Source organism: Ornithodoros turicata, chromosome 8 (assembly GCF_037126465.1).
Source record: "Ornithodoros turicata isolate Travis chromosome 8, ASM3712646v1, whole genome shotgun sequence".
Classification (NCBI taxonomy): domain Eukaryota; kingdom Metazoa; phylum Arthropoda; class Arachnida; order Ixodida; family Argasidae; genus Ornithodoros; species Ornithodoros turicata.
In genome coordinates, this window is record NC_088208.1 from 17446919 (window position 1) to 17465865 (window position 18947).

The window sequence follows — 18947 nt, forward strand, 5'->3', positions numbered from 1 at the left end:
AAATTAGGAAATGACTTGTCTCCGTCTCGCTTGGTGTGATAGGACATCGAGTCTCCGTCGTGGGGACCTCGTGCTGGCTTGCCAAGCTCAAGATCGCGGGTTCGATCTCGGCCGAGGGCGGTAGCAATGTGGGGGAGGGTAAACATTGCTTCCAGCACCGTCTGTCGGAGATTTCCGGCGCACATCAAAAGAACCCCAGGTGGTCCAAATTATCCGCAGTCCTACCCTGCGGCACGTTCAACATGTCGCCACACTGCGCAGTAATATATCTTACGTGTAACATCATGGTACCATTTCATGGTACCTGGAGGTTAGTCACTCGCGACATGGCAACATAGACGAGGTGTTGCCGTTGTGACTTGCTATAGGGGTCTGCTATACGCTCCACCTTTGTGGACCCTCGTGCTGCCCCCGACGGACCTGCATATTCCCGACATGTCCCGCAAAAACGACACTCCTGTCCTCGCTGCGCGCCAGTTTGCTCTTGACCATTTGAACTCGGTCCACGGTCAGCGTAAAGCAATTTTCACGGAGGCTCGGTTACGTATGGCGCGTCGTCTGCAGCTTTCTTCATGCCTCACAGCGACACTGCGCAGGCTTTCAAGCTGCCGCATGAAACTTCATCCACTGACCCGGGACTTACAGCCATCTATGAAGCGCTCAACGCCATATCCGATTCACAGGCCGACTCGTGGTCCATCTTCACGGACAGCAAGTCAGCATTGGAGACCTTGGCATCGTACCGGTGCACTGCTATTTGCGATCCCCGCACGCTTGTAATCGCAAGATACAACGAGCTCCTGGCTTCCGGCCACAGCGTACGGCTAGGCTACCGAGAGCTTTCCCTCGCGGTGCTACTTGGCCCTACGCAGCACGCTGAAGTCACATTTGCGCTGACACGATTCCTTCGGGAATTTAAACTCCTGGGCATTCTGTGATGCGTCCTATGCGCAACGATTAGTGACGGAGCTGTTTCTTCTGATTTTTTTCGTAATTTTCCCAGCTGTTTGTGTTTTCTTTTGTTTGCTTGAAAGCTTTAGGGAATGGCAAGCCCACACCGTGGCTAACTTTTCCCTTCTCTTTTTTACTTTGGATTAAACATATCCCCCCCCCCGACCAAGTTAGTAAATGTGAAATCTTACTTGGTATACAGTCCAATCCTAGTCATCCATTGGTAATTACCTCTATCACCACGAGGTCATAATGGTGAACTATTCAGATATCGCCCGGAGCGTCCTACTGCACACTCAGATGCAACACAAAGGACGAGGGTTGACGACGAAAACGAGCGATAAGACAGGACACTATTGATACGGTGACTAGGCGACCGATTGCAATACTGTAGAAGTGTTTTTTTCCGCGCGGAAAATATTTTCGCGTTTTCGAGCAGAGCTGCTTTGAGGATTGATTCGCGAGAACCTAAATTCGCGACACAGGTTTCCGGGAGTGCTTTGCTCTTGCATATCGTGCCGCCGTCAATACTCGGGCATATTTCGACACGTACTAACACATCCGTTGTTCACGTGGATTGCGGCATTCTAGGTCTATTCCTTTCTTCTCCTCACAGAGATAGGAGGAAATGTCCTGTCAAATGGCCTTTAGGGACCCTGTAGGAGGCCATAGTACTGGCCGTGTGCAAGTTAGCCATTTTATTTTAGCAGTTCTTATTAATTATCACTCGGGGCACTGACCAGTTCGGTTGAAATGTGGTACTATCATACAAGCTGGTTTTGAGAATGCGGGGAAAGGCATGTTCTGGCTTCGTGGTATAGTGGTATATTGCATGTATAGTGCTGACCGTTTATAGGAGTAACAAAAGCGTGATGAATTTTCATTTCTTTTCATCCAGCCTGATGGGATAAAACAATCTTCTGCGCTTGCTTAAACTGCCTATGCTACATGGAGTAGAAAGTATCAGGTAGTCGCGGTATAGCGTCGAACGCCTAACGATTTTCGCCCTCATATGGCCAGAGTTATTCGCGGGAACTTAAATTCGCGATTTTGGAGGTGTGCGCGAAAAACGCGAAAAATAATTCCGCGCGAAAAAAACCACTTCTACAGTATACGGTTTCGTGTTTGTTCTGTGTCCGCTGAGGGTCGAGCTCCGAACTGAGCGTTACGGGTTCTCCTCATACGGAAGAAGCTAAACGATGTGATCATGCGCGCATCCGGGGCGGTGGGGGGGTGGGGTGGACCTATGTGCAGACCACCCCTCAGTTTCAGTCATCACATAGCGCTCAACTGACCGTGTACAGTGTATGTAGCGTGCTTTGCGAGATTGGGCTATAAGTAACATTAACAAGTGCGTATGCCGTTTGCAGATAGGGGGTGCAACGTAGAAGCCGACACCTTCTTGGTCTTGGCTGAGGCGAAGGAGAGGCCAGCCCACGTCCTACGCGACATGGAGACCCTGTGCTCTTGTGCGCGGTACCGCACACGACATGCTGCCCACAACCTACGGGACATTCACCTACTGTATGAAAACTCAGCTGTCGGGGCTGCTGTTTGCAGACTGGCACAGTCTCTTCCGCCCCCTCCGTCGCGCCTGCTATACGCTCCACCTTTTTGAACCCTCGTGCTTCCTCCGACGAACCTGCATATTCCCAACATGTCCCGCAAAAACGACACTCCTGTCCTCGCCGCGCCAGCTTGCTCTTGACCATTTGAACTCGGTCCACGTTCAGCGTAAAGCAATTTTCACGGATGGCTCGGCTGTGTATGGCGCGTCGTCTGCAGCTTTCTTCATGCCTCACAGCGACACTGCGCAGGCTTTCAAGCTGCCGCATGAAACTTCATCCACTGACCCGGGACTGACAGCCATCTATGAAGCGCTCAACGCCATATCCGGTTCACAGGCCGACTCGTTGTCCATCTTCACGGACAGCAAGTCAGCATTGGAGACCTTGACATCGTACCGGTGCAGTGCTATTTGCGATCTCCGCACGCTTGTAATCGCCAGATACAACGAGCTCCTGGCTTCCGGCCACAGCGTACGGCTAGGCTACCGAGAGCTTTCCCTCGCGGTGCTACTTGGCCCTACGCAGCACGCTGAAGTCACATTTGCGCTGACACGATTCCTTCGGGAATTTAAACTCCTGGGCATTCTGTGATGCGTCCTATGCGCAACGATTAGTGACGGAGCTGTTTCTCCTGAATTTTTTCGTAATTTTCCCAGCTGTTTGTGTTTTCTTTTGTTTGCTTGAAAGCTCTAGGGAATGGCAAGCCCACACCGTGGCTAACTTTTCTCTTCTCTTTTTTACTTTGGATTAAACATATCCCCCCCCCCCCCGACCAGGTTAGTAAATGTGAAATGTTACTTGGTATACAGTCCAATCCTAGTCAGCCATTGGTAATTATCACTATCACCACGAGGTCATAATGGTGAACTATTCAGACATTACCCATTATCCTACTGCACACTCAGATGCAACACCCAGGACGACGGTTGACGACGAAAACGAGCGATAAGACAGGGCAACATTGATACGGTGACTAGGAGACCGATTAAAAATATACGGCTTCGTGTTGGTTCTGGCTCCGCCGAGGGTCGAGCTCCGAACTGAGCGTTACGAGTTCTCCTCAAACAGAAGAAGCTAAACGATGTGATCATGCGCGCATCCGGGGGGCGGGGGGGGGGGGAAGACCTATGTGCAGACCACCCCTCAATTTCAGTCATCACATAGCGCTCAACTGACCTTACAGTGTATGTAGCGTGCTTTGCGAGATCGGGCTATGAGTAACATTAACAAGTGCGTATGCCGTTTGCAGATAGGGGGTGCAACGTAGAAGCCGACACCTTCCTGGTCTTGGCTGAGGCGAAGGAGACGCCAGTCCACGTCCTACGCGACATGGAGACCCTGCGCTCTTGTGCGCGGTACCGCACACGACATGCTGCCCACTACCTACGGGACATTCACCAACTGTATGAAAACTCAGCTTACGGGGCTGCTGTTTGCAGACTGGCACAGTCTCTTCCGCCCCCTCCGTCGCGCCTGCTATAGGCTCCACCTTTGTGGACCCTCGTGCTGCCCCCGACTGACCTGCGTATTCCCGACATACATGTCCCGCATAAACGACACTCCTGTCCTCGCTGCGCGCCAGTTTGCTCTTGACCATTTGACCTCGGTCCACGGTCAGCGTAAAGCAATTTTCACGGATGGCGCGGTTGTGTATGGCGCGTCGTCTGCAGCTTTCTTCATGCCTCACAGCGACACTGCGCAGGCTTTGAAGCTGCCGCATGAAACTTCATCCACTGACCCGGGACTGACAGCCATCTATGAAGCGCTCAACGCCATATCCGGTTCACAGGCCGACTCGTTGTCCATCTTCACGGACAGCAAGTCAGCATTGGAGACCTTGACATCGTACCGGTGCAGTGCTATTTGCGATCTCCGCACGCTTGTAATCGCCAGATACAACCAGCTCCTGGCTTCCGGCCACAGCGTACGGCTAGGCTACCGAGAGCTTTCCCTCGCGGTGCTACTTGGCCCTACGCAGCACGCTGAAGTCACATTTGCGCTGACACGATTCCTTCAGGAATTTAAACTCCTGGGCATTCTGTGATGCGTCCTATGCGCAACGATTAGTGACGGAGCTGTTTCTTCTGAAATTTTTCGTAATTTTCCCAGCTGTTTGTGTTTTCTTTTGTTTGCCTGAAAGCTTTAGGGAATGGCAAGCCCACACCGTGGTTAACTTTTCCCTTCTCTTTTTTACTTTGGATTAAACATATCCCCCCCCCCCCGACCAAGTTAGTAAATGTGAAATGTTACTTGGGATCATGGAGGAAGGAAAATAAGGAGGGAGTGTGACGTCATTTTGCACGATTCCGGAAGTTTGGGTGAGGAGAAGCAACTGGGACAAACAATTCTCCTCTCCCAGCTCTCTAGCATCTCGCCGGGCGCCACAAAACGCCATCCACGCCGGCAGCTGCCCCAGTTTGTTTGTCCCAGTTGTGGCGAAGTCTCACCGCAGATTGGCTGCCTCAGTCACCTGATCAATATGACGTCCTCATGATGCGTCACTTCCACTACACTTTTGTGATTCGGAAAGAAACGGTCGTGCTCCCTCCTTAGTTTTCCTTCCTCCAAGCTTGGGATACAGTCCAATCCTAGTCAGCCATTGGTAATTATCACCAAGGGGATGAAACTCGCGAGTTCCTTTGCGGACTAAAGTGAGGCGCTGCGAGCCTTTCGCGTCATCAAACGTCATGAAACGTCAAAATTTTTACGTCGAAGCACGAGTTCTCTACCGAGAGCATCCCATTGGCTCCTGCGGCCGCTCCTCTGGTATGCGAGCGCTCATTGGTCGGTTTGAAATTATAACCATAACCTTTTCGTGGCGCGGGAAAGCCGGCACCGCCGTGTCTGGGGTGCCGGAGCGGCCGGAGCAGGTCGCCGTAAAGTTTCGAAATATATGGTGCAGCAGGGACGCACGCAAAGCATCTTTGCCGGTGCCGTTTTGGATGGTTTTTAGTGCCCGTCGATACCGACTCTGCAAAAGTCGAATCCTCTTGGATGCTTCTGCAAGTAAATTCAGTGATAGATAAGTGAAGGCAGGAGTGCTTCGCTTGCTTGGCGCGACAACGATTCAAGAAGCACCTGTGTTTTTCCACTCGATGGCAGGTAAGTCAGTTCCTATTCCATTCTGCCGCTTAGAGTAACATAGCATACCACAGCACCTGTGGCATATACGCAACATTTCGGCCGGTAGAATTTTTGGTTTTCACGTTTTCTGATCCCTGTTCTGGCCTTTCTTGCTCAGGTATCAACTAGGTACTGCTAAACTCATATCTGCTTCAGAAAAGCATCTGCATGGACGCAATAGAATGGATATGCCACTCTCAGTGGTTGGAACATCATCTTTTGGTTTAGCAGCAGCACAGGTTCCTTTGTGACGGGTCAGCCTTGACATGTGCCACTACACAAGCAGCAAAGGAATATGGACATGTTTTCTGTCATGCTGGATTTGTGAATGTGTGTGCCTGTGCAGTGAATTTACTGATCTACTGTGAAATCTTCCACGTGAGACATATCAGCTAACAGTGAAGGCGAAGTTGCTTCGGCATATATTACTCGAACTTCAGAAACAATGTTCATGTGAAGTTTGTGTTTCGCGCAGATACAGAAGACTGCATATGTATGATTTGGAAATACCAATCCCGAAAAATAAAGCACCTTGTCCAACAGAAAGAGCAAACGCTTCCGCGTTTTATTTATTTCACTGGATGCGAACGAAAATGCAGAACCGCCAAAGCGGGGGAGTGAACAGAGGGGAAAGGGAAAAAGAACGCCTGGGTAGCGTCGCTTTACGTCACCCGTCACCCAGGGAGACAAAATAAAAGAAAGCAAAAAACTTCTCTACCGAGGCCCAACGATTGGCCCGACGTCAGAGGTCACGTGAGTTTTTCCCAACAATAGAAATATACTACACGTTCATTCCCCTGTTATCACTATCACCACGAGGTCATAATGGTGAACTATTTAGACATTACCCATTATCCTACTGCACACTCAGATGCAACACCCAGGACGACGGTTGACGACGAAAACGAGCGATAAGACAGGGCAACATTGATACGGTGACTAGGCGACCGATTAAAATATACGGCTTCGTGTTGGTTCTTGCTCCGCCGAGGGTCGAGCTCCGAACTGAGCGTTACGAGTTCTCCTCAAACAGAAGCAGCTAACCGATGTGATCATGCGCGCATCCGGGGGGCGGGGGGGGGGGGGAACTATGTGAAGATCACCCCTCAATTTCAGTCATCACATAGCGCTCAACTGACCTTATATACAGTGTATGTAGCGTTCTTTGCGAGATTGGGCTATGAATAACATTAACTAGTGCGTATGCCGTTTGCAGATAGGGGTGCAAGGCTGGTAGCGCCGCTGCAGAACGCAAGCGGTATAGCATATCCAGCGCATATAGTAGCACATATAGTACATCCAGCGGACAAGCAACTGACCAGAAGCAACTGACCAACATCACCCAGCAGTGAGGGACCCAGCATGACCAGACAGAGGAAAATATGGCGGTTTTCGTGTTGTAGGAAATACATGGGTTGAGAATTTGCTTGGTTTCTTCCTTTTTTTTTCTACAAGATGGTACCGTTTAGAATGCATATGGATGAAATTTCGGATTACTATCAGTCTGAGAGTCTGAAGCGCAAGAAACGACATCTTTCATGTTTCGACGCGATGGAAATGTTGCTCAGTTCACTCTGTAAATTCCCTTATGTGGTAGGAGAGCATTAGGTTGCCGTAGCAGAGAATAGAGTTTACTATTGATTGGTAAGAATAAAAATTTTACTGATTTCGGAAGTATATAACGATACCTCACAATGACGCCACATCGTTTTCTCACTTTGCCGTAGGTGATATCCACGTACACATCCCAAAATAAATTGGCTGAAACCAACACCAAAGACTAACAAAATTGACACGTTCGATATGCCGATTTTCTAATACGACGCCCACAGGACAGGGTACGGGTTCGTGTTTTGCTCTGTATAGTACTGCCTTTGAGTTTTCAGTACTTCTTATGACTGTTTGCAGTAAAAACAGGGAAACATCCCACATCATCATCATCACCCATTCATCTATGCTGTTGTTGTTGTTGCAGTAAAAAGATCCAATCCAACATTGAGCAACTATACTCTACGTAACCCTTGTAGGATCGCGCAGAACATTGAAAAAAGCCACATCATGATAACAGATGTTAGTTGAAACTCCCCGGATGATATACTTTCATTCAAAAGTTTGCTATGGAAATCGCCACCAAGGTACATTGGATATGTAGGCAATGAGGAAATTAGGAAATGACTTGTCTCCGTCTCGCTTGGTGTGATAGGACATCGAGTCTCCGTCGTGGGGACCTCGTGCTGGCTTGCCAAGCTCAAGATCGCGGGTTCGATCTCGGCCGAGGGCGGTAGCAATGTGGGGGAGGGTAAACATTGCTTCCAGCACCGTCTGTCGGAGATTTCCGGCGCACATCAAAAGAACCCCAGGTGGTCTAAATTATCCGCAGTCCTACCCTGCAGCACGTTCAACATGTCGCCACACTGCGCAGTAATATATCTTACGTGTAACATCATGGTACCATTTCATGGTACCTGGAGGTTAGTCACTCGCGACATGGCAACATAGACGAGGTGTTGCCGTTGTGACTTGCTATAGGGGTCTGCTATACGCTCCACCTTTGTGGACCCTCGTGCTGCCCCCGACGGACCTGCATATTCCCGACATGTCCCGCAAAAACGACACTCCTGTCCTCGCTGCGCGCCAGTTTGCTCTTGACCATTTGAACTCGGTCCACGGTCAGCGTAAAGCAATTTTCACGGAGGCTCGGTTACGTATGGCGCGTCGTCTGCAGCTTTCTACATGCCTCACAGCGACACTGCGCAGGCTTTCAAGCTGCCGCATGAAACTTCATCCACTGACCCGGGACTTACAGCCATCTATGAAGCGCTCAACGCCATATCCGATTCACATGCCGACTCGTGGTCCATCTTCACGGACAGCAAGTCAGCATTGGAGACCTTGGCATCGTACCGGTGCACTGCTATTTGCGATCCCCGCACGCTTGTAATCGCCAGATACAACGAGCTCCTGGCTTCCGGCCACAGCGTACGGCTAGGCTACCGAGAGCTTTCCCTCGCGGTGCTACTTGGCCCTACGCAGCACGCTGAAGTCACATTTGCGCTGACACGATTCCTTCGGGAATTTAAACTCCTGGGCATTCTGTGATGCGTCCTATGCGCAACGATTAGTGACGGAGCTGTTTCTTCTGATTTTTTTCGTAATTTTCCCAGCTGTTTGTGTTTTCTTTTGTTTGCTTGAAAGCTTTAGGGAATGGCAAGCCCACACCGTGGCTAACTTTTCCCTTCTCTTTTTTACTTTGGATTAAACATATCCCCCCCCCCGACCAAGTTAGTAAATGTGAAATCTTACTTGGTATACAGTCCAATCCTAGTCATCCATTGGTAATTACCTCTATCACCACGAGGTCATAATGGTGAACTATTCAGATATCGCCCGGAGCGTCCTACTGCACACTCAGATGCAACACAAAGGACGAGGGTTGACGACGAAAACGAGCGATAAGACAGGACACTATTGATACGGTGACTAGGCGACCGATTGCAATAACGGTTTCGTGTTTGTTCTGTGTCCGCTGAGGGTCGAGCTCCGAACTGAGCGTTACGGGTTCTCCTCATACGGAAGAAGCTAAACGATGTGATCATGCGCGCATCCGGGGCGGTGGGGGGGTGGGGTGGACCTATGTGCAGACCACCCCTCAGTTTCAGTCATCACATAGCGCTCAACTGACCGTGTACAGTGTATGTAGCGTGCTTTGCGAGATTGGGCTATAAGTAACATTAACAAGTGCGTATGCCGTTTGCAGATAGGGGGTGCAACGTAGAAGCCGACACCTTCTTGGTCTTGGCTGAGGCGAAGGAGAGGCCAGCCCACGTCCTACGCGACATGGAGACCCTGTGCTCTTGTGCGCGGTACCGCACACGACATGCTGCCCACAACCTACGGGACATTCACCTACTGTATGAAAACTCAGCTGTCGGGGCTGCTGTTTGCAGACTGGCACAGTCTCTTCCGCCCCCTCCGTCGCGCCTGCTATACGCTCCACCTTTTTGAACCCTCGTGCTTCCTCCGACGAACCTGCATATTCCCAACATGTCCCGCAAAAACGACACTCCTGTCCTCGCCGCGCCAGCTTGCTCTTGACCATTTGAACTCGGTCCACGTTCAGCGTAAAGCAATTTTCACGGATGGCTCGGCTGTGTATGGCGCGTCGTCTGCAGCTTTCTTCATGCCTCACAGCGACACTGCGCAGGCTTTCAAGCTGCCGCATGAAACTTAATCCACTGACTCGGGACTGACAGCCATCTATGAAGCGCTCAACGCCATATCCGATTCACAGGCCGACTCGTGGTCCATCTTCACGGACAGCAAGTCAGCATTGGAGACCTTGGCATCGTACCGGTGCAGTGCTATTTGCGATCTCCGCACGCTTGTAATGGCCAGATACAACGAGCTCCTGGCTTCCGGCCACAGCGTACGGCTAGGCTACCGAGTGCTTTCCCTCGCGGTGCTACTTGGCCCTATGCAGCACGCTGAAGTCACGTCTGCGATGACACGATTCCTTCGGGAAACTGAACTCCTGGGCATTCTCTGATGCGTCCTATGCGCAACCATTAGTGACGGAGCTGTTTCTTCTGAATTTTTTCGTAATTTTCCCAGCTGTTTGTGTTTTCTTTTGTTTGCTTGAAAGCTCTAGGGGATAGCAAGCCCACACCGTGGCTAACCTTTCCATTCTCTGTTTTACTTTGGAATAAACATATCCCCCCCCCCCGACCAAGTTAGTAAATGTGAAATCTTACTTGGTATACAGTCCAATCCTAGTCATCCATTGGTAATTACCTCTATCACCACGAGGTCATAATGGTGAACTATTCAGATATCGCCCGGAGCGTCCTACTGCACACTCAGATGCAACACAAAGGACGAGGGTTGACGACGAAAACGAGCGATAAGACAGGACAATATTGATACGGTGACTAGGCGACCGATTGCAATATATACGGTTTCGTGTTTGTTCTGTGTCCGCTGAGGGTCGAGCTCCGAACTGAGCGTTACGGGTTCTCCTCATACGGAAGAAGCTAAACGATGTGATCATGCGCGCATCCGAGGGGGTGGGGGGGTGGACCTATGTGCAGACCACCCCTCAGTTTCAGTCATCACATAGCGCTCAACTGACCGTGTACAGTGTATGTAGCGTGCTTTGCGAGATTGGGCTATAAGTAACATTAACAAGTGCGTATGCCGTTTGCAGATAGGGGGTGCAACGTAGAAGCCGACACCTTCTTGGTCTTGGCTGAGGCGAAGGAGAGGCCAGCCCACGTCCTACGCGACATGGAGACCCTGTGCTCTTGTGCGCGGTACCGCACACGACATGCTGCCCACAACCTACGGGACATTCACCTACTGTATGAAAACTCAGCTGTCGGGGCTGCTGTTTGCAGACTGGCACAGTCTCTTCCGCCCCCTCCGTCGCGCCTGCTATACGCTCCACCTTTTTGGACCCTCGTGCTTCCTCCGACGAACCTGCATATTCCCAACATGTCCCACAAAAACGACACTCCTGTCCTCGCCGCGCCAGCTTGCTCTTGACCATTTGAACTCGGTCCACGGTCAGCGTAAAGCAATTTTCACGGATGGCTCGGTTGTGTATGGTGCGTCGTCTGCAGCTTTCTACATGTCTCACAGCGACACTGCGCAGGCTTTCAAGCTGCCGCATGAAACTTCATCCACTGAAGCGGAACTAACAGCCATTTATGAAGCGCTCAACGCCATATGCGGTTCACAGGCCGACTCGTGGTCCATCTTCACGGACAGCAAGTCAGCATTGGAGACTTTGGCATCGTACTGGTGCAGTGCTCTTTGGGATCTCCGCACGCTTGTAATCGCCAGATACAACGAGCTCCTGGCTTCCGGCCACAGCGTACGGCTCCAGTGGGTACCCAGTCACGTCGCGCTGCCCCGTGCCGACATTGCTGCGAAACGTGCCCATACCACGGCTGCCTTGAGACTCAGCATCCTGCTTTCAATGTCAGCCTGCCTGCTCCAAATACATCGCTTGCGCTCTCGCTGTGTCCAAGATTTCATAGAACGTGCCATCTCGCCCAATACATTTCTGCACTCCATCGACCCAAAAATGCAATGCGTCCCTACCCCAAACGTCACGAGGAGGAAGGCGTCTGTTATCCACCGTGTGCGGTTAAGCGTGGCTCGAACGCCAACACGGCTCTTCCAACTCAACACGCTTGACACCCCTACATGTGCAGCCTGCTCTACCGAGGGCAACACTTCCCACCTACTCCTCCACTGTCGCCTGTTCGCCGCTCCCCGTGCCACCCTGATGGAACGGCTAGCTGCCCTAGGGCTGAGGGAGGTCTCTCTGGCAACGCTACTGGGCCCTCTGCAACGCCCCTTTCAGTGGCGCGTCGGAAGGGAACTCGTACGCTTCCTTACTGACACAGGGCTCGCGCTGATCCTGTGACTGCACCTCTCTTTTTTCGCTCTTTTCGTTTTGTCTTTCTTTTTCTTCTTTTTATTTTTCCTTTTTTGTAAGCGGGTCGGCTTCTGGAGCCAGGCTAACCTTTCCCCTCTTTCTTTGTTTTTTTTTTGCTTGCAATAAACCTATATTCCCCGCACACATTGTTGAAACTGAGCTTCACCACACGCTCCCAGCCAACCACCATTACGAATGATGCCACCCTGAGTCGCCCCCTCCATTGCCAACAAATCATTGCACAGAATGAGATAATCCCACGGGAATCCCATGAGATAATCCCAACAGAAGTGTCCATCGGAAGAGAAGATGACCATAAGACCATCGGAAGATAAGATGCACTCGTGTAGGGACGCTGCTGACTATATCTTGCAGATAAAGCTTTTATAAACATAGAGCAGGTAAGGCAAGCACGCACTCGGATAACAATGAACGATAAAAAAGGAAGTACCACGTAGCGATTAACTGACTTTCAATTGTCATTTTATGGCGACGACTACGAGTGTCTCAACGGAGATGCTTGTGAGAGATAACTCGCACTCGATCCTTCAAATTAATGGTTAAAAATCGAAGCCATCACGGAAGGGTTTCGGTATTTCTCTCATGTATGGTGGTGGTGGTGGTGGTGGTAGCGTGTGTACGGGGAGGGGACATCCTGCATTGAACTCATCGGATGATACCATGACTTTATTTAAGAGGAAAAGTATACGTCTACAATGGAACACATGGAATAATTATGAACCAACCTTTCGACTTCAGCGCTCGGAAACCAAGTGACTATTGTGAATCAATTACGTAACTTAGATACAAGAAAAAGTAACTGGTAAGGGCGGTGTTGCTTCAGCTTTCGTAGTTCCCGACCAAGTTCGTCTGCTGCCTTCTGCATCCCAGAGGATGGAGCTGAGCACGGCTTCAAACTCCCTCTTATGTCATCTGCTGAGGCCGAGGCATTAGCACTACTGGCCGCTTTAAGACATGTCTCCTCGTGTGCGCCCAGGGCCTGGTCTATCCTCACCGACAATAAAGTGGCTCTGGAGGCGCTGGCGTCTTACTCTGCCGCAGTCATCAGTGACACGACACCACGATCATAGCCTCACTCTGAACTTGTCTCACTGGGACACGAAGTGGTGTTCCAATGGATTCCGAGCCATGTCGGAATTTCAGGCAATGATCGTGCTGACGCTCTTGCTCGGCAAGCCCACGACGCTGAGCAACCAACTGCCTTTCCCCTTGCGCGCTCTATGTGCCAGCTGGAAATCGGCCGCTTCACCGCCAACCGCACACAGCTCTTTCAGCGAGAAGCTATACGAACCAATGCCTTCCTTAAATCCATTGACCCTTTAATGACATATGCTGTGCCTGGCCGCATCCCGCGAATCGAGGAATCATTGCTTCATCGGTTGCGGCTGAATGTGGCACGAACTCCTCTCCTCCTATTTCAGATGAATCAGCACCCATCACCTCTTTGCCCAACGTGCAACGTAGAAGCCGATGTGCCACACATCCTCATTGCCTGCCAGCGGTACGAAGATCACCGATCGAGTCTCCGGCGCCGCCTTGCTCATCTAGGCTACCGAGAGCTTTCCCTCGCGGTGCTACTTGGCCCTACCCAGCACGCTAAAGTCACGTCTGCGCTGACAGGATTCCTTAGGGAATCTAAACTCCTGGGCATTCTCTGATGCGTCCTATGCGCAACGATTAGTGACGGAGCTGTTTCTTCCGAATTTTTTCGTAATTTTCCCAGCTGTTTGTGTTTTCTTTTGTTTGCTTGAAAGCTTTAGGGAATGGCAAGCCCACAGCGTGGCTAAATTTTCCCTTCTCTTTTTACTTTGGATTAAACATATCCCCCCCGACCAAGTTAGTAAATGTGAAATGTTACTTAGTATACAGTCCAATCCTAGTCAGCCATTGGTAATTATCACTATCACCACGAGGTCATAATTGTGAACTATTCAGACATCTTCCGGAGCGTCCTACTGCACACTCAGATGCCACACTGCAGAAATAAACTAGAAAAGAAATAAACAGATGCCACACTGCTGAATCACCGATGCGGTGTAGTGCCAGACGACGGTTGACGACGAAAGCGAGCGATAAGACAGGGCAACATTGATACGGTGACTAGGCGACCGACTGCAGTATACGCCGTCGTGTTGGTTCTGTGCCAGCTGAGGGTCGAGCTCCGAACTGAGCGTTACGACTTCTCCTCAAACAGAAGAAGCTAACCGATGTGATCATGCGCGCATCCGGGGGGCGGGGGGGGGGGGAACTATGTGAAGATTACCCCTCAATTTCAGTCATCACATAGCGCTCAACTGACCTTATATACAGTGTATGTAGCGTGCTTTGCGAGATTGGGCTATGAATAACATTAACAAATGCGTACGCCGTCTGCAGATAGGGGGGTGCAAGGCTGGTAGCGCCGCTGCAGAACGCAAGCGGTATAGCACATCCAGCGCATATAGTAGCACATATTGTACATCCAGCGGACAAGCAATTGACCAGAAGCAACTGACCAGACGCGCATTGGCTCCATGACGACAACATGACCCAGCAGTGAGGGACCCAGTATGACCAGACAGAGGAAAATATGGCGGTTTTCGTGCTGTTGGAAATACATGGGGTGAGAATTTGCTTGGTTTCTTCTTTTTTTTTTCGACAAGATGATACCGTTTAGAATGCATATGGATGAAATTTCGGGCTACTATCAGTCTGAGAGTCTGAAGCGCAAGAAACGACATCTTTCATGTTTCGACGCGATGGAAATGTTGCTCAGTTCACTCTCTAAATTCCCTTATGTGGTAGCAGAGCATTAGGTTGCCGTAGCAGAGAATAGAGTTTACTATGGCTTGGTAAGAATAATAATTTTACTGATTTCGGAAGTATATAACGATACCTCACAATGATGCCACATCGTTTTGTCACTTTGCCGTAAGTGATATCCACGTACACATCCCAAAATAAATTGGCTGAAACCAACACCAAAGACAAACAAAATTCACACGTTCGATATGCCGATTTTCTAATACGACGCCCACAGGACAGGGTACGGGTTCGTTTTTTGCTCTGTATAGTACTGCTTTTGACTTTTCAGTGCTTCTTATGACTGTTTGCAGTAAAAACAGGGAAACATCCCACATCATCATCATCACCCATTCATCTATGCTGTTGTTGTTGTTGCAGTAAAAAGATCCAATCCAACATTGAGCAACTATACTCTACGTAACCCTTGTAGGATCGCGCAGAACATTGAATAAAGCCACATCATGATAACAGATGTTAGTTGAAACTCCCCGGATGATATACTTTCATTCAAAAGTTTGCTATGGAAATCGCCACCAAGGTACATTGGATATGTAGGCAATGATGAAATTAGGAAATGACTTGTCTCCGTCTCGCTTGGTGTGATAGGACATCGAGTCTCCGTCGTGGGGACCTCGTGCTGGCTTGCCAAGCTCAAGATCGCGGGTTCGATCTCGGCCGAGGGCGGTAGCAATGTGGGGGAGGGTAAACATTGCTTCCAGCACCGTCTGTCGGATATTTCCGGCGCACATCAAAAGAACCTCAGGTGGTCCCAATTATCCGCAGTCCTACCCTGCGGCATGTTCAACATGTCGCCACACTGCGCAGTAATATACCTTACGTGTAACATCATGGTACCATTCATGGTACCTGGAGGGTAGTCACTCGCGACATGGCAACATAGACGAGGTGTTGCCGTTGTGACTTGCTATAGGGGTACACTATCTTGTTTTAGGTCGCGCGTTGCAATTTATGAATGACCATTGCCGTTTTCAGAACAAAAATCGAGACAGTTATAGCACGAGGGGAGGGCCTGGAAATGAGGCGATCTGGTGGTCATTTTTGAACGCTCAAGTAGAAGCGCGCTCTATTAGCGAAAGTTAATTAATCCATCGCCACACAAGCTTGCCTGTGCCCTCTTAAGGCGGGCATTTAGACGTGGAGTGCATCGCCATTGGTTAAAACTGGGAAAAGTGTTTTTCTATTTTTGAAAATTGCTTTTATAGTTATGGTGGACACTCTGTCAAACGAAAAAAAAAGGGAAAGGTCAGCCAAACGGGAAGCCGGTTTGCTATTCCACAAAGAAAATAAGAAAAATAAATGAAAGAAGAATAAAACAAATATAAAAGAAAATAAAATAGTTAGGAAAGAAAGGATAAACAAACAAACGGCGAAAGACGGAGGAGATGGGTTAAAGACAAAGATGGCAAAAAAAGAAAAGAAGAAACACATGAGGTTAACGCGTTGAGGGCGGCAGTGGGGCTCTGAAGAATGAGACAGCACGACTTGAGTTGACAAGCTCTTCATGAGACCTGTATCGCTCAAAAAAGTTTTTTTTTAATAACCATTTTGCCATTAGAACGATAGGGGGGCCGAGACAAAAAGCTGGAAGCTTGAGAAACGTCTCGGCCCCCTTAAGCGGGAACCGCATACGACGTTTTCTCGACGCAGATACGCCGAGCTTTGAGGTCGTGACGTCAGTCCCGATGGAGAAACGTCGGGCCCACCCGCAAACGGCGTTTTCTCGGCGCAGCTTAGGAGCCGGCGCAAAGTTTGTACTCGAGGCCCCTGGCGGCATTTGTCGTCATGAGTAAGAGCTATTATAGGCTGGCACAACATACGCGACAGATATCACTTGAAAAACATGCATGCAGTATAACTTTGTATAAATACAATATCTGGTAACCAAAGGCAATAACCAAGGCGCGCCGACCATCAATGTGGAAATCTCTTGCTTGTATTTCCGCTTCCGTCCGCTGTTCTCCCGCGTCTCCCAATATGGACCAAAGGCGAAAATTGCTGCTGCTGTTAAAAAAGAAAAAAAGAAAAAGAAAAAAAAAAGCTTCTTCTCTAAAAGCGACAGCTGTTGCGGTAGAAAGATTGAAGAAGACCGTCGAGAACACTCTACTGGGTGCAGCGATATCTAGGCCAGAGGAAAACCACAATCGAACAATGGCTAGCAAGTGGGATGGTATGCGTTTTGTCGCTCCCGTGTCCGCATTCGTTTTCATTTCCAGCCAATTCTGCTTGGTCCACTTCATTCTGTCTTCCACTTGCGCGTACTTCGCGACCACACCGTCTATGCACAGCTGAGCGGCTGTGGAGGCGGTCGTTTCCGGCCAAGCATGCGATTGGGCAAGACCGACACGTCGCTTCCTGCGCTTGCCGCTCCGATCTGTTCACCTCAGATGCCGGCGTCCCCGCTCGACGGCTATTGTTCGTGGAGCTGAACGTAAAAATGCCGAGCGCTCGGCGTTCTTGCGTCGAGAAAACGTCGTATGCGGGTCGCCCTTTACAATCAGGGCATCTGGACAAGACATGTAACACTTATACAAATTCCAAAAAAAAAGAAAAAGAAAAAACGGTCAAGACAGAATTTACAAATTCACGCTTACCACAATTGAAGGATGCCTACAGTAGTACCGCAGTTAAAAACAATACAATAATTACCCATATCAAAGAACATGCTATATGCAACAGATAAGCAATCAGGATTGCAGATGCAACGCGTGCAGTTAGGTTAAGTAGCACGTGGCGATTAACTGACTTTCAATTGTCATTTTATGGCGACGACTATGAGTGTCTCAACGGAGATACTTGTGAGAGATAACTCGCACTCGATCCTTCAAATTAATGGTTAAAAATCGAAGCCATCACGGAAGGGTTTCGGTATTTCTCTCATTTATGGTGGTGGTGGTGGTAGCGTGTGTACGGGGAGGGGACATCCTGCATTGAACTCATCGGATGATACCATGACTTTATTTAAGAGGAAAAGTATACGTCTACAATGGAACACGTGGAATAATTATGAACAAACCTTTCGACTTCAGCGCTCGGAAACCAAGTGACTATTGTGAGTCAATTACGTAACTTAGATACAAGAAAAAGTAACGATTATGGTAAAGGCGGTGTTGCTTCAGCTTTCGTAGTTACCGACCAAGTTCGTCTGCTGCCTTCTGCATCCCAGAGGATGGAGCTGAGCACGGCTTCAAGCTCCCTCTTATGTAATCTGCTGAGGCCGAGGCATTCGCACTACTGGCCGCTTTGAGACATGTCTCCTCGTGTGCGCCCAGGGCCTGGTCGATCCTCACCGACAATAAAGTGGCTCTGGAGGCGCTGGCGTCTTACTCTGCCGCAGTCATCAGTGACACGACACCACGATCATAGCCCTGCACTCTGAACTTGTCTCACTATAGGACACGAAGTGGTGTTCCAATGGATTCCGAGCCATGTCGGAATTTCAGGCAATGATCGTGCTGACGCTCTTGCTCGGCAAGCCCACGACGCTGAGCAACCAACTGCCTTTCCCCCTGCGCGCTCTATGTGCCAGCGGGAAATCCGCCGCTTCACTGCCAACCGCACACAGCTCTTTCAGCGAGAAGCTATACGAACCAATGCCTTCCTTAAATCCATTGACCCTTTAATGACATATGCTGTGCCTGGCCGCATCCCGCGAATCGAGGAATCATTGCTTCGTCGGCTGCGGCTGAATGTGGCACGAACTCCTCTCCTCCTATTTAAAATGAATCAGCACCCATCACCTCTTTGCCGAACGTGCAACGTAGAAGCCGATGTGCCACACATCCTCATTGCCTGCCAGCGGTACGAAGATCACCGATCGAGTCTCCGGCGCCGCCTTGCTCATCTAGGCTACCGAGAGCTTTCCCTCGCGGTGCTACTTGGCCCTACCCAGCACGCTAAAGTCACGTCTGCGCTGACAGGATTCCTTAGGGAATCTAAACTCCTGGGCATTCTCTGATGCGTCCTATGCGCAACGATTAGTGACGGAGCTGTTTCTTCCCAATTTTTTCGTAATTTTCCCAGCTGTTTGTGTTTTCTTT